Source organism: Balaenoptera acutorostrata, chromosome 8, assembly GCF_949987535.1.
Source record: "Balaenoptera acutorostrata chromosome 8, mBalAcu1.1, whole genome shotgun sequence".
Taxonomy (NCBI): Eukaryota; Metazoa; Chordata; class Mammalia; order Artiodactyla; family Balaenopteridae; genus Balaenoptera; species Balaenoptera acutorostrata.
Genome location: NC_080071.1, coordinates 100,868,475 through 100,881,549, shown reverse-complemented (window position 1 = coordinate 100,881,549; position 13,075 = coordinate 100,868,475).

Here is a 13,075-nt window from a genome sequence, read left to right as displayed (position 1 = left end):
AACGCTGGATGATTCCTGAATATCTGCTTGTCTTTGGATTAGAGCATCCGTGCTTTCCTGCGGCTCCCTCTGCCACAGGCTGCCCCTCCCCACCCCCACTCACCTCCGTGATTGCTGCGGAGGCACAGGACAGGCTGCACCAAGGCACCTGCCAGAGGCCGTCTTCTGGGTGTGAGGAAGCCCCTAACCTCAGGGGCGATGCCAACTACCTAAGCCACAATTCCAGCTCTCCACACCCACACAACCATACCCCAGCGCTCGGGGGCGTGGTTGCTGTGGTCCCGGAACCTCCGCGCAGGCTGGCGGTCACCCAGGTAGACCCTATAGGGTGTTTCGGTTCCAGGCCTCCTGTTTATGAAGGCACTGACTCTGAGCCAGAAACTCTGTCCCTTCTGCAGCAGGTGCTCTGCGTTCACGTGTTGGAATGTACATTCTGATGCATGTTTTGCTGTATAGAGAATCCGATTTGTTTCGTATTTTTAGTATGCCTTGTTCATCTGGAGCATGCTTTTTGCTTCCCAGAGCTATCACTAATTCACTGATTTCACGTGCTGGGAAAGAAGAAAGGCAGAATTCCTTAGGGATGGCTGATATCCTCCATGGAATGGAGAGTGGGTCTTTGGCAGTCTTTAATCAATTATACTAGCTCTGGCAATAGTTATTGGTTATCAGAGTTTTGTCCAGGAACCCCTAAGGGTCCCTCGAATCCTTTCAATAGGGCCGTAAGTTCAAAATCATTTTCATAATGTTAAAGAGGTGTTGGGTTTCTTTTTTTTTTTTTTTTAACATCTTTATTGAAGTATAATTGCCTTACAATAGCGTGTTAGCTTCTCCTTTATAACAAAGTGAATCAGTTATACATATACAATATGTTCCCATTTCTCTTCCCTCTTGCATCTCCCTCCCTCCCACCCTCCCCATCCCACCCCTCTAGGTGGTCACAAAGCACCGAGCTGATCTCCCTGTGCTATGCGGCTGCTTCCCACTAGTTATCTATTTTACATTTGGTAGTGTATATATGTCCATGACACTCTCTTACCCTGTCACATCTCGCCCCACCCCCTCCCCATATCCTCAAGTCCATTCTCTAGTAGGTCTGTGTCTTTATTCCCATCTTGCCACTAGGTTCTTCATGGCCTTTTTTTTTTTTTTTTTCCCTTAGATTCCGTATATATGTGTTAGCATACTGTATTTGTTTTTCTCTTTCTGACTTACTTCACTCTGTATGACAGACTCTAACTCCATCCACCTCATTACAAATACCTCCATTTCATTTCTTTTTATGGCTGAGTAATATTCCATTGTATATATGTGCCACATCTTCTTTATCCATTCATCTGTCGATGGACATTTAGGTTGCTTCCATGTCCTGGCTATTGTAAATAGAGCTGCAATGAACATTTTGGTACATGACTCTTTTTGACCTATGGTTTTCTCAGGGTATATGCCCAGTAGTGGGATTGCTGGGTCGTATGGTGGTTCTATTTGTAGTTTTTTAAGGAACCTCCATACTGTTCTCCATAGTGGCTGTATCAATTTACATTCCCACCAACAGTGAAAGAGGGTTCCCTTTCCTCCACACCCTCTCCAGCATTTAATGTTTCTAGATTTTTTGATGATGGCCATTCTGACCGGTGTGAGATGATATCTCATTGTAGTTTTGATTTGCATTTCTCTAATGATTAATGATGTTGAGCATTCTTTCATGTGTCTGTAGGCCATCTGTATATCTTCTTTGGAGAAATGTCTATTTAGATCTTCTGCCCATTTTTGGATTGGGTTGTTCGTTTTTGTGTTATTGAGCTGCATGAGCTGCTTGTAAATCTTGGAGATTAATCCTTTGTTAGTTGCTTCATTTGCAAATATTTTCTCCCATTCTGAGGGTTGTCTTTTGGTCTTGTTTATGGTTTCCTTTGCTGTGCAAAAGCTTTTAAGTTTCATTAGGTCCCATTTGTTTATTTGTGTTCTTATTTCCATTTCTCTGGGAGCTGGGTCAAAAAGAATCTTGCTGTGATGTATGTCATAGAGTGTTCTGCCTATGTTTTCCTCTAAGAGTTTGATAGTGTCTGCCCTTACACTTAAGTCTTTAATCCATTTTGAGTTTATTTTTGTGCATGGTGTCAGGGAGTGTTCTAATTTCATACTTTTACATGTTCCTGTCCAATTTTCCCAGTACCACTTATTGAAGAGGCTGTCTTTTCTCCACTGTATATGCTTGCCTCCTTTATCAAAGATAAGTTGACCATATGTGTGTGGGTTTATCTCTGGGCTTTCTATCCTGTTCCATTGATCTATATTTCTGTTTTTGTGCCAGTACCAAACTGTCTTGATTACTGAAGCTTTGTAATATAGTCTGAAGTCAGGGAGCCTGATTCCCCCAGCTCCATTTTTCGTTCTCAAGATTGCTTTGGCTATTCGGGGTCTTTTGTGTTTCCATACAAATTGTGAAATTTTTTGTTCTAGTTCTGTGAAAAATGCCAGTGGTAGTTTGATAGGGATTGCATTGAATCTGTAGATTGCTTTGGGTAGTAGAGTCATTTTCACAATGTTGATTCTTCCAATCCAGGAACATGGTATATCTCTCCATCTATTTGTATCGTCTTTAATTTCTTTCATCAGTGTCTTATAATTTTCTGCATACAGGTCTTTTGTCTCCTTAGGTAGGTTTATTCCTAGATATTTTATTCTTTTTGTTGCAATGGTAAATGGGAGTGTTTTCTTAATTTCACTTTCAGATTTTTCGTCATTAGTGTATAGAAATGCAAGAGATTTCTGTGCATTAATTTTGTATCCTGCTACTTTACCAAATTCATTGATTAGCTGTAGGAGTTTTCTGGTAGCATCTTTAGGATTCTCTATGTATAGTATCATGTCATCTGCAAATAGTGACAGCTTTACTTCTTCTTTTCCGATTTGGATTCCTTTTATTTCTTTGTCTTCTCTGATTGCTGTGGCTAACACTTCCAAAACTATGTTGAATAATAGTGGTGAGAGTGGGCAACCTTGTCTTGTTCCTGATCTTAGTGGAAATGGTTTCAGTTTTTCACCATTGAGAACAATGTTGGCTGTGGGTTTGTCATATATGGCCTTTATTATGTTGAGGAAAGTTCCCTCTATGCCTACTTTCTGCAGGGCTTTTATCATAAATGGGTGTTGAATTTTGTCAAAAGCTTTCTCTGCATCTATTGAGATGATCATATGGTTTTTCTCCTTCAATTTGTTAATATGGTGTATCACATTGATTGATTTGCGTATATTGAAGAATCCTTGCATTCCTGGGATGAACCCCACTTGATCATGGTGTATGATCCTTTTAATGTGCTGTTGGATTCTGTTTGCTAGTATTTTGTTGAGGATTTTTGCATCTATGTTCATCAGTGATATTGGCCTGTAGTTTTCTTTCTTTGTGACATCTTTGTCTGGTTTTGGTATCAGGGTGATGGTGGCCTCGTAGAATGTGTTTGGGAGTGTTCCTCCCTCTGCAATATTTTGGAAGAGTTTGAGAAGGATAGGTGTTAGCTCTTCTCTAAATGTTTGATAGAATTCACCTGTGAAGCCATCTGGTCCTGGGCTTTTGTTTGTTGGAAGGTTTTTAATCACAGTTTCAATTTCAGTGCTTGTGATTGGCCTGTTCATATTTTCTATTTCTTCATGGTTCAGTCTCGGCAGTTTGTGCATTTCTAAGAATCTGTCCATTTCTTCCAGGTTGTCCATTTTATTGGCATAGAGTGGCTTGTAGTAATCTCTCATGATCTTTTGTATTTCTGCAGTGTCAGTGGTTACTTCTCCTTTTTCATTTCTAATTCTATTGATCTGAGTCTTCTCCCTTTTTCTCTTGATGAGTCTGGCTAATGGTTTATCAATTTTGTTTATCTTCTCAAAGAACCAGCTTTTAGTTTCATTGATTTTTGCTATTGTTTCCTTCATTTCTTTTTCATTTATTTCTGACCTGATCTTTATAATTTCTTTCCTTCTGCTGGCTTTGGGGTTTTTTTGTTCTTCTTTCTCTAATTGCTTTAGGTGTAAGGTTAGGTTGTTTATTCGAGATGTTTCCTGTTTCTTGAGGTAGGCTTGTATTGCTATAAACTTCCCTCTTAGCACTGCTTTTGCTGCGTCCCATAGGTTTTGGGTCGTCGTGTCTCCATTGTCATTTGTTTCTAGATATTTTTTGATTTCCCCTTTGATTTCTTCAGTAATCACTTCGTTATTAAGTAATGTATTGTGTAGCCTCCATGTGTTTGTATTTTTTACAGATCTTTTTCTGTAATTGATATCTAGTCTCATAGCATTGTGGTCAGAAAAGATACTTGATACGATTTCAATTTTCTTAAATTTACCAAGGCTTGATTTGTGACCCAAGATATGATCTATCCTGGAGAATGTTCCATGAGCACTTGAGAAAAATGTGTATTCTGTTGTTTTGGGGTGGAATGTCCATAAGGCCATAAGTTCAAAATCATTTTCATAATGTTAAAGAGGTGTTGGGTTTCTTTTTTTTTTTTTTTAATGTTTTCACTGTCATTTTCTTACAGTAGGGTTTTCTAGAGGCAATATGGCATATATCATCATATATTGCATACAGAACAAGTAGAATTCAGCCTTCTTCTATTAAGACAGTAAAGAGATTTGTGAAAAGGTGAAGCAATGCCAGTGTTCTCACTATTTTTTCATTTTAAGAAAATGTTAGTTAATTTTTATAAAACAGAATTTATTTTACCATCATGGGTTTATTATTATTTTAAATGAATAATAAAGATATTAATGCATGTCAGGTTTAATTTCTAATACAGAAAATTTAGATAAACAAGGTCTTAGGTGTGTTCAGTAATTTTAAGAGAGTAAAGGGAACCTGAGACTAAAAGATTTGAGAATGCTGCTCTGTAGGATAATATTTTAATTCTTCCTTAAAAGTGAGCTAGCAAAGCATTTGGTCCTACGTGTCGAGGAGTTACCATCTCTCTAGTCCAAGTACAACCTCCTGCACTTTTTGATTTCACCCTGTCAGCTGATGTTGGCTCACTGAGTCCCCTCTGTCTGCATGTCCTGTAGGCTCTCCCGGCTTGATTGACAGAGCCTGCCTACTGCCTCTCTAGTATGGCTAAATTAGGGTTTTGCTCTTCTCTGGTTTACAGTCTATCAAATATTCCTGCCTCACCTGCCTGTTAATCTTTTTCCCCAGTGAAGCAACCATGGTTTTAGTGCTCAACTATTGATCTTTATTTGGGGTCCAGAAGGTCAATAAAAGGCAGTCAACTATACTCATAATTGATTTTAGGAATACTGGAAAGCCTCACATCCATCCCCACCTCCCACACATTATTACATCCTCTTGATGATGCCTTACAGTTCTCCTTTTTAAAAAAGAGTATTAAATTATTCACAGTCTGTAAGTAATTATGTATTTTAATTTTAAATTATATATGGAATAATAAAATAATCGTTTAAAAACAACACACATTTCTATAACTAAAGATAAATAAAGATTTGTATAAAATCTTGGTCTATTTCTTTAAAAATACATTTAGTGGTTTTAATTTTATAAAACAGGCAATGCATTCTCACAGTATGAAACATACTCTTAAAAACATTTTTAATTGTTTCATAATACATAATTTTACAAGCATATCAGAAATTATATAATAGTTTTCTTACTATGGGCATTTATGTTGCTTCTATTTGTTTTCCTATTATGAATCATGCTATACCAAAAAATCCTATACCAAAAAGCCTTTCTTCTAACCCATGATTATTTCCTAAGTATAAATTCCTAGAAATTGAAATAATAGCCCATAAAGCATAGAAAAGTTAAAGTTCTTCAATTTTTTAGCCAAATTGGTTTCAGAAAACTTAGAACAACCCACACTCCCACCAGTAGCATATGAGAATACTCATCTCACTGTATTTCCTCAGAATTAAGTAGTTTGATTTTTTAAATATAATTTAGTTGGGAAAATATGGATTTCTTTGTTGTTTAAACTTGCATTCTTTGATTACTAGTGTGACTGAACATTTTCCTTAATGACCTTCCTATGTAGGTTTTTTGTCTGGTTTATATGTATATGTGACCATTCTATGTATAAATTTTAAGCCTTTTTTACCTATTTTTCCCTGTTATCAATATTTCTTTGTAAACATTTATTTGAATTGCTGCATGAAATGGCATCAAATGGACATACCACATGTAATTAATCATTTCCCAATCACTGAATATTTGGCTCCAATTTCTCACTGTTTTAACTTTACTGCAATGTCCATTTGTATTAGTACAAATGGACTAATTTGTACACTTCTGTAACAATGTACCACACACTGGGTGACTTAAACAACAGAAATGTACTGTCTCACGATTCTGGAGGCTGAAATTCCAAAATCAAAGTGTCAGCAGGCTTGGTTCTTTCTGAGGCTATGATGGAAGGATCTATTCTATGCCTCTCTCCTTGACTTACAGATGCCCATCTTCTCCTTGTGTCTCTCCACATCATCTTCTCTGTATGCATATTTATGTGTCCGAATTTCTCCTTTTTATAAGGACACCAGTTATATTGGATGAGAGCCCCCTAATGTCTTCATTTTTATTATCTCTTTAAAGACCCCATCCCCAAAGAAGGTCACTTACTGGGGTACTGAGATTTAGGACTTCATATGAGTTTTGGAGGGACACATTCAACCCATAACACTATTTTTTGAGCTTAAGCTTTATCTGCATTTGTGATTATTTTCTTAGATTAAATTCTCAGAAGTAGAGATAATGACTATTTTTTTAGGTCTTTGTTGAATGCTATCAAAGTGATAGCTTGCATTTCTATAAGGGAAATATTTTTCATTTATAATAAGAGAAGAGACTTTATAAGAAGCATCTTTAGTTTCCTGGCAAGAATAGGATAATGCAAAGGGAAGGGTAAGGGACCAAAAACAATGCCTTGTCTGGGTTACATTCCAGTAGGGGAGGGAGGAAGATGAAGGCATTAGGTTACAAAGGGGTTGGGAAAGAATCACCTGGACAAGAGGATCACCAAGAAAACGAAACTGTCAGGGCAGATTCTGCCTGGTTCTATTCACACTTCCCCAAGTGACACCTCCTGCTCAAGACAGGAAGTCTTCTGGGAATATCTGCTCCTGATAGACTATAGCCTGTCCTCACTGGAGAGATGGTGTTTTCTTCAGGGCTTGGAGAGAATGCGCCTGGCAAGGAAATAGAAGCTTCAGATGCAGCATCCTCTTCTAGTGACAAAGACCATCTCTGAGGGATCACGTACTGTCTGCTTCAGCCCGGAGGTCTGTCCTGTGCCTTGCTCATTTCACATCCATTTTCCAGTGGACAGAATCTAATTAAGAAACAATTTAGAATAATTAGAAGCCAGTAATGAATAAGAGGCAATGAGACATCTGATCTTCCAGTAATTTAGCGAGAGCTCTGCCTTTACTAATTAGGAAGCAAAGCATTCTGCTAAACTTGGATCTAACCCACAGTGTGCCAGTGTTGTGTGACAGACTCAGATGGCATGGGGAGCAGAGCAGAAGGCATTGGCCAAGTGAGGGTCAGACACCTGTGTCCCCATTCTCTGGAGGTAAGATGCTCAGGCTGGGGAGGCTCCAGGGGAGGGAAGGCACAGGCAGGTGCTGGTGGCTTCAGGTCAGCAAGTCCTGACCAGGTGGCAGGCACTGGCTGAGGGCTTTAAATAAATTATCTCATTTAATTTCTGTAGTAACCTGTAAGGTGCATATTGTTACCCTCTAGTTAAAATTGAGGAAATTATGACTATGGAGGAAACCCAGAGAGTGAAAGGAAGAGCTATTATTAATCATCTAAGCCTGACCGATTTCAAAACCTGGAACTTCTCCCTTTCCATCACCGCCCTGGAAACCTTGAGACAATTCATCAGTTGCTGAGGGCAAATTCTTGTCACTGTTCTGCTTCCTTCCTAATTAATGTTGGATTCATTGAGATGTGCAGCTCTTTCTGACTATTAATATGATTGCTCTAAGTCGGGTATGATGGTCCTGGTGGGACTTTCCCTAGTTTTGAAGGGAAAAGCGGAAAAAGCAGATTATTGTCACTCCAGCGACCCCTCTAGGAGAGGTCTCCCTCAACCCTCCACAATGAAATACCTTTGGTTAAAATGATGGTGACTAGACTTTTCATAGTGGCTTCAACAAGTAAAGAGCTTGGAAACCATGACCTCAGTCCTTACAACGGGAGAAATCTGGACCAATTAAAATCAACAACTTTTTTTGGGCTCACTTGAGACCCGAAGTCACAAGGCAAACTACCCTGAAATCTGTAGGGTCAGCTGTACCCAGAAAGGTAGAGCACCCAAGACTGCTTACCTGGACAAGAAGTCACCGGGAGCCGTAACTGACAAAACACTTACCTGACTAGTAATTGTGACAAAGTGCTGGAGGCTGAGAACACATTAGCACGATAGTGAGAAAGTTCTGGGGGGTTGCTCCTACAGTCTGGGAGTGGGGTAGCATTGTTGCAGGCCTTCCCTCCAGAAACCTCACCAGGTCCTCCCAGGGAGAACCCCTGAAGATCCCCTCATGCCCTTGGCAGGGGAGGCAGTGGATGGGAATGACCAGAGGGCAATACTGAAAGCTTATTCCAGTGGGGCGGTGGAGGTGGTGTGTGGAATTCTGTCCCAAACCAGTCCCCTCCAGCTTTTCTGTCTCACCTTTGAAAAAATAATTTTAAAAAACATATTCAATAGGGAACAAGAATTAAGCATATAAATTGGAAATGGAGGAACAGAGCCACTTTGAAAGGCCACACCCATGAGAAACAGCCCACGGAATGACAGAGACTTTATCTAAAGATTGTAGAATGCTACCCCACCCCACACCTTAAGGCCACACCAACAAGCTTCCAGCATAATAACAGTGCATTACAAATGGAAGGACTGTAAAACACAAACTCTCACCAAGGAATAGCACAAAGGGAAGTCTCTAAACCAAGAGGAGAGAGAGAAACAGAGACAGCAGTGGAATTTGTAGTCTCTGACACTATAGCTACAACAAACATTAAACATGGCCCTACTCCTAGGCAGAATAACTTAAGTTCTCACAGTAAAGTCCTTTTATACAAGTTCCTATAACCTGATACATCATGCTCAGGTTTTAATCAAAAATTGTAAGTCCTGTTAAAAGGCAACAAAAAACAAAACACAGTGTGAAGAAATATAAGCTATCATCAGAACCAAGCTCATATATGATACAGATGTTAAAGTTATCAGACAGAGAATTTAAAATAACTATGATAAGTATGTTAAGGGATCTAATGGAAAAAAAAAAGTACATAAATGAAAGAACAGATGGGCAACATTTGCAGAGACATGGAAACTCCAGGAAAATAAATCAAAAGGGAATGCTAGATATCAAATTCATTGTAATGCAAATGAAAAATGCCTTTGATGGTCTCATGAGTAAACTTGACACAGCAGGGGGAGAATCAGTGAACTTGAAGATGGGACAATAGAATCTTCCTGAACTAAAACAACCAAGAGAAAAAAAATATTCAAACCACAGAACAGAACATCCAAGGATTGTGTGACAGTTTCAAGAAGGTATAACATATCATAATGGGAATGCAAGAAGGAAAAGAAAGAATAGAACAGAAAAATATTTGATATACTAATGGCTAAACTTTCAAAAATTAATGACAGACATCAGAAGACTGAGGCTTAATCAGATGATGAAGCTCAGAGAACACCAAGCAGGATAAATTTTAAAAATAAAATATATTCAAACTGTAGAAAACCAAAGACAGAGAAAAATCTTAAAAGAAGCCAGAGAAGAAAGTTTTACCTATAGAGAAACAAAGATAAGGGTTACAGAGGACTTATAAGAAACTATGCAAGCAAGCAGAGTGGAATGAAATATTTAGCGTTGAAAGGAAAAAAATGACAACCAATAATTCTAAATGTGAAGTAAAAATAAAGGTTTTAGCAGATAATTGAACACTAAGGGAGTTCATCACATGAAACATTGAAAGAAGTTCTTCAAGCAAAAAAATAATCATAAGGGTCAGAACCTTGGACATGCATGCAGAAAGAGTGACAGAAAAGCAATAAATAAAGATAGAATTAAATCCTTTATTTTTTTACTCTTAATTGTTCTAAAATGATGCTGTTGATGACGCCACAGATAAGCTGAGCCTCTGAAGGTCTCTCCCAGCATCTTACCTGACTCAAGTGGTTTCCTCAGCATAGAAACTTTTCCCCACTGTCTCCTTTGCTACTTGATGCCACCACTCACCCTGCAAGACTTAGCCCCCTTATCGATCATGCTGTGACACATTTCCTAGTTGTTGTTTGTCTTTCATTTTGTAGGAATAGGAACCAAACCCTGTTTTGTAGCTGGGGGATTCTCCAGTTGTTGAGCCCTGGTATGTTGCAGACACACCTCCCTTTACAGAAGAAGAAACATGCTAGATATTTGGTCTCCGAGTTTCCCTCGCAGGCTTTGCCAGCCATATCCATGGACTCATAGGACGGTGACTCAGGAGAAACTCAGTCAAAAGGGAATGGACAGAGAGCTGGCAATGGTAGCAGTGACAGTCAAGTAGGGCCGTTGGCATAGAAGTGTTAGTGGTTGCACACCCTGCTTTATCTTCAGAGCGTGCAATACTGCCTGTCCATGGTGGGTGTCCATGTATGTCTTGTTGAACGCATGAGTGAGTGAGGAAATGAATTAACGCAGCTACTAAGGCTTGGTGACAGCACCATTGTTTCCTTTCTCAGACTGGTTATGATCTGGTTTAAGGCAATGTTCCTGAAGCTTCCTCTTGAACTCTCATCTTCTCTGGTGCATCTAGCAGTTTCAAGAGCCACCCAGATCCTTTCAATAAACATTTATATTTAGGTTTGACTCTCATTTCCTGAAGGAGAGAAATTTTGCCAAAGCACCTCCCACCATCCCTCATGCTCAGGGAGGGGTGACCAATCCCAGTCGAAGCACCTCTACTGGACGAGCTTCCACACTTTGTTTGTGGCAATCTCTGAATATGTCTGTATCGCCTCCTGGGTTGAGCTTGTCCTGATGGGAAGGACTGAGTATTTGCATCTTTTTTATTGCCAACACATGGACTATTTGGGGGTCATTGTAGAATCTCAGGTGATGTTCCCCATAGTAATATGAAATGATAACATGACAATTGCTGTCACATTCATCCTGTTTATAGAGCTGACTGGGCTAGGTATTTGCAGAGGGATATTTAGTGCCACATTCTATGGAGATGAGAAAGAGGCCTGCTACCTGGCCCATTGGTGACAACTGGGTAGACGAACACAATTGAATGGGATCAAAGTATGCAAAGTAAATAATTGAATAAGAGTCTATGTGAACGTTAGGACAGACTTAGATTGCTGTGTCAGAAACTGCTACATCCTATACATATGCTAGTTTCTTTGTATTTTTAGACCCTTTCAGCTTTGCCTGCCCAATGAAACCTTTTCAAACTTAAAAACTTTTGCTCCCACCTTCAGCTCCTGAGAGCTATTCTATAAACTAGAGATTAACCACTGAAAGAAAAGGAAGTCACAGTATAACTGTTTCTTTGAATGTCAGCCATCAAGCCCCTTTAGATTCATTCCACGGCATTTCTACCAAGAAAGATTCTGAACCAAAGTGAGATGAGGATGAGGAGAATAAGTAGGAAACTTGATTGTGTCCTCCACCTGGTTGGCTTCTTCATGGAGATGGCAGCAACACACCCTTGCCAATGCCCTTTCTACCTGGCCTACATCTGTCCAATGCCCATTGAGCTTCAGGAAGCCTCTGGCTTGACTGTTCTGACAGACCAGGTGTGGCTGTTCTGAAAAGGGACATCTCGCCTGCTGGCCAAAGTGCAATCCTCCACCTGATGGTTAATGAAATGTCAAATATTTACTTCTAGTTCTTCACAATTTAAAGTTGAGTGCAATATAGTCTGCAATCCCTCTGACTGTTCAGTTTTTCTTGAAATACAAATGTTCAGTCTCCCAGGTCTCATTTCTTCCTCCTGAAATCTTCCCCTAAGAAAGTGTCCAGGTTTATGAGGCAGAAGACCTTCCACACTGTCATGGTGATATGAGGAAGGAAGGAGAAGAGAGGAATCCCGATGGGCTTTACCTGATATCATCTGGTCTCTTAGGTGATGTGCCTTGTCCTCCTGTTCCTGGTATGACCTGATAAACTGTGATGATGCCAGCTGTAGTTGGATGGACTTGTGGACCATTTATCTGCCAAGATGGTGCTCTTAGAGCCTCGCCTCGGCTGATCTGGCCTCATCTGGGAGTTCACTAGCTATAGACACAAACCTCTCACCAGTCCCTCCAGCCAGCTCACTGGCCCAGTAAACCACTCTCTAGCCTCTGCTGCAAGGTCATTCCCCCAGCCTTGGTGGATCCCATGCAGGCCATGGATTTCATCTCAAAGAGAGGGTTACACCAGATCCAAGGGAGATGTGGGAAGGCAATGGCACACTCTCTTTCTGTGGCTGTGCCCTGGCTTTACAAAGGGCAGCCAAAAAGGAACTTTCTCCAGGGTCTCAGAGGTTGAGGATGCAGCCAAGAGAACTTCTCTACCCTCAGTGTTACTCCTACTTTCTAATGTACTTCATTCTCCCCAGTGACTAATTAGATTTGCAGGATCAGGAGAGGAGGTACGCTGTGGAATACAACCTATGTTACTGCTAGAAAATGACTAAGTTTCTACTTCTCATCATACAGATGAAAAGACCTACATAAAGCCTGTATGATTGCCAATGGTAAGGCCTGATAGATCACACATAGGGTTTTGTCCAGGAGCTGACTCCTTAGTCAAGAAGACTCAATAAAGGATGGAGTATCTTCTATCACTTGTTCCTCTTAGGGGCCATCCCTCGAGTTTTAGTGACTCCCCACCACATGAAACTGAAAACTTATAGAGAAGAAGGCTGGGTCAGATCAACTTTCCACACTGGGTTCTCAACAGCCCAGAGGTTGGCAATGCTGTCTTGGTGAGCACTGTAGGAGGTAAGGGCAGGTCAGAGTAGCAGGGCTTTTTCCAACCCCACTTCTATCAGAGCATTGATATTTATATATTGGGGCTCCATTTAACT